General features: G+C 36.4%; 1 long non-coding RNA gene across 1 annotated transcript; it reads left to right on the top strand.

Moving 5' to 3' along the window:
* Window positions 1–2,593: 2,593 nt before the first annotated feature.
* Window positions 2,594–3,190, top strand: LOC110937169. Its single transcript, XR_002590616.2, has 3 exons — window positions 2,594–2,698; window positions 2,845–2,954; window positions 3,095–3,190. It is a non-coding gene; the product is annotated as an uncharacterized LOC110937169 (long non-coding RNA).
* The last annotated feature ends 637 nt before the right edge of the window (window positions 3,191–3,827 follow it).

A 3,827-nucleotide genomic window follows, 5' to 3' on the forward strand; every position in this document is an offset into this window, starting at 1 on the left:
GCTATTGGAAATAACATAAAATAACTTGTTTGATCAGTCAGAAATAAAAGCAGCATTATTTTGTGTAACTAGCATAAGTACCACCTCATCAGTGTTATTGCTAACCACACAGAATAGTATTCTTGGAATTGTAAAACGCATAGCCTTGAATACACAAAATAAAATTCTCTAAGACTAGGTGTTATGGTGGCGCGAGCCACCCACCAGCGAGCCACGTAGACGAAGTTTGGTCGCGCAACATCATAACGACCACCTGTGAGCTCGCGCCGTGATCGGACCAAGCGGGCCTGCTCACGTGAAGAAATTGAACGTTGGGTCTTGGGAGGGGAAAAGTTACCGTTGGTGTTTAATGTTTTATTTTCTATTTTTAAATTTTGCCTATAAATACCCCTACTATTCTACCAAATTTTATACCATTCGATCCTTCTCTCAATCTATTCTCTACATCTTTTATAAATTTCTCATCCTTTTTTCAAAAACCCACAATGGATCCCAACAACATTTTTAATGTAGAAAGTTATCGGGTCTCACTCGACGACCCGTACGACGAGCAATTCGAACACAACATGAGCCAAATGCCACCGCTCTCGCCGGAGATGACGCAGGAGAGGCACCACCACAACGACCGGCTGGAAGGGACCGGGGAAAACGAAAAACAACTAATGAATCTGATGCCGAATTTTGTGATGAGATTCGGAGGATAACTATTGCCATGGAGTAATCGAAGGAGGTGAAAAAGGAAAAACAACGGTTGCGACACTTAGACTTCATAACTAAGGACTTCAGTCACCTAGAACTGGACCGACGAGCCCTACTAGAAAACGAGCAAAAGCTTATCACAAAAAAAACTAGAAGACGAGGCAAAAAACATTAAGTTTTTTTTTAATGTGTAATGTTTTTTTTTTAAAGTTTAATGTTCTTTTGTATTTATAAAATGTTATTTTTAATTAATATAATGTTGTTTTTGATTTTAAAAAAAAAATCTCGCTCACTTGAGCTGCTCACCTGGACCAAAACAGGTTGCTCACCTTGAGCGTGCCACTTTATCAAATGTACAGTCAGCATCCAGTCAGCGCCAGATGTGGACCAATGGACTTCGCTCGCTTGGGGTGGTCAAGAGAGCCATAACACAGTCTAGTGTTAACCACTTGCCTAATTGCCACATCCAAGGTGGCCTATTAATTAGACTTCTAACATTTTGGTGCGGCCCAACAGCGTCTCTGCCCAGCAGCAGTGTTCCAGCCCACTCCTTGCTAGCCCACAAAATTTAGTGACCTAATTTTTATTTTGGTAATGATTATTTAAATTTAAAACAGAATATTTTACTTTAATTAATTTTTAGCATTGTGAATTTTGTTAAATACACAATACTTGTATAATTACATATCGTTGGATTTTTTTATATAATTACATATACTGAGAAATAATTGGTAGGTCCCTGTTTATACACATAGGATTGATATATATAATTTAACAGTAAAACACTTGCCAGTCATAAAATCAAATCGAATACAAAGATTTGCTCAAATTGAAACTTGTTGCTCCCAAGATTCAAATGTCAACATCTAAATACCAAGGCGGTTAAGTATTCAGACTTCATTACAATGTTAACGAACATGGTGGATGTATCAAGCAAATTTGGCCAAGAATGTCCCATAACAAATATGCATACTTATTCGGAATCATTGAGTTAGCAACCATAAACATGAGACGTCTATCAGTCTATGGGCGCTTATGTTCTTCTTCTTCAATGACATTAAAGTGGCTACACATGCAGCCAAACAAAATCATTTTGAGTGGGAGCGGATGGTACTCACTACTAAACTGCAACACCATGAGTACTAGTGGTTCGACCCTTACTAAATTATATATATCTATGGAACCCATTAAGTCTAACCGTTTTTTAAATTAACCTCCACCGTTGGATTTGGATGAGATTAAATCTCAGCCACTTAAACTCACTAAAATAACCGCTCTTGTGGCGGTTTAGGGAAGTTCTCGACAATTTTGATAGCTCCACCTTTTGCTGCCATGATCTCCACACTCTTGCCCATGATCTCCACAATTTTAGCATTCTATAAACCTGGGTAGTATTGTCCCAATTAAGTGTAACCAACTTTCAAATGAATATTGATCATTGGATCTTGCTGAGATTAAATCTCAACCCTTTAAACTCATAAAAATAACTATTGTAGTAGCAGTTTAGAGCAGTTACCTTAGTGGGTGGTTTTCTCCTGATTTTTTTGCTCATTATCTCCACAACTCTCCACGACTAAGCTCCTACAAACTTGGATAGTGGTGTCAATTCAGTTAATGGGTATTCTTATATAATCTCTGCAAAAAAAAAAAAAAAAAAAAAAAAAAGAATTGAAGAACCATTTCGAGCAGTGAACAGATTCTCCATCAAGAGTCATCCCATGGTTGTTCAATCCCCAAGTTGCAAATACAGGTATCTACATCAAAACATTCATCTTTGTAATTACCCTTCGTAAACTCTTCACCTCCTTAATCGTTCATTCTTCCAATCGTGAAAGCATAGAATCATCCATTTCCAAATTGGATCTTTAAGTGATGATGGACATAAGAGAAAAAAGAGACATTCTAAAAGGGACCGACACAAGCGTGGTAAAAGGAGGGACAAGAGACATGCGAAGAGGCGCAGGAAGCATGATAAGAAGTCCAAATGCAAATCGAAAAGGTTAAACATTTAGGTTATATAGAGTCAAGGTTTATGACAGGTTTACTTCTATTTATCGCTTTTCTTTTACTTCTTGATTCTTTACGTGTGGAAAACGTTGTATGTGGCGCAATGTCATCATTTTATCTCTCGTGTTTTGATTTCAGGGGGTCGGATAGTGTTAGCGAGAGTGCAAGTGAAAATGAACATGGTTCTGAAGACAATGGTGATGCTAGGAAGCTAAATCAGAAGCATAATAACTCGACTAATATCACTGGTATGATCACTGATATTTTTCTTTTACTTTGGTATACTATTCAGTTTTCTTTATATGACACATTACAGTTTTATGAATTCACGCTGGAGTTTCTATTTGGTGGATTTTAATTATTTCTTTTTAATTTCAAACACATCCAGATGGCAATCAGTCTCCTTCAGAGTTCTGGTATGTAACTGTAATTTACATTTTCTTTATTCTTTTAATTAGAGCTGGGAGATTTGGTGTGGTTGCTACTTGTATAGAATAGGATGGTGAAAATGTAATCTGTAAGTTTTGGTGACCCTCTAGCTTTGGCGAATTAATAAAACTTCCTTTGGCCTTTAAAAAAAGTGATGGGTTATTAATTTCCTATAGGCATTCATTGTAATTCTTGAACTGATTTCAGCAAAAAGTATATTGTGAAATTATTATTTGTTTCTATGTCCCAGCATAGACACATTCTTATGTATTATTAGTACTTTTTCTATTAAGTTTGAAACCCAGGCCTGGAATAACTGAAAACACAGTTTTAAATCGAAATTCTAGCTCGAGCTCGGCTACATTAATCACATAAATTTTATGAGATCACTAACCTGGTATTGGCTATAATATGTGTTTTTATATGTATGTAAGTATGTATGTGTTCTTATGTATAGGGTTCGGTTACCGTTGTTGAAATGTTTGGAATTTGGTTTTGGGTTCCGGGTTGGTTCGAGCCGATTCCACTGGTTTTAAACTGTATGCTATATTCCTACCATATATGTTTGTGTATGATGTTGGTGCTCTTATGTATACAGTTCGGTTACGGTTCTAAACTGTATGCTCATCCCTACATCTATAAACCATAGATGTCTTAATTCAAAACATTTACATGAAGATAATAAAAATTTA

This window comes from Helianthus annuus, chromosome 1, assembly GCF_002127325.2.
Source record: "Helianthus annuus cultivar XRQ/B chromosome 1, HanXRQr2.0-SUNRISE, whole genome shotgun sequence".
Lineage (NCBI taxonomy): Eukaryota > Viridiplantae > Streptophyta > Magnoliopsida > Asterales > Asteraceae > Helianthus > Helianthus annuus.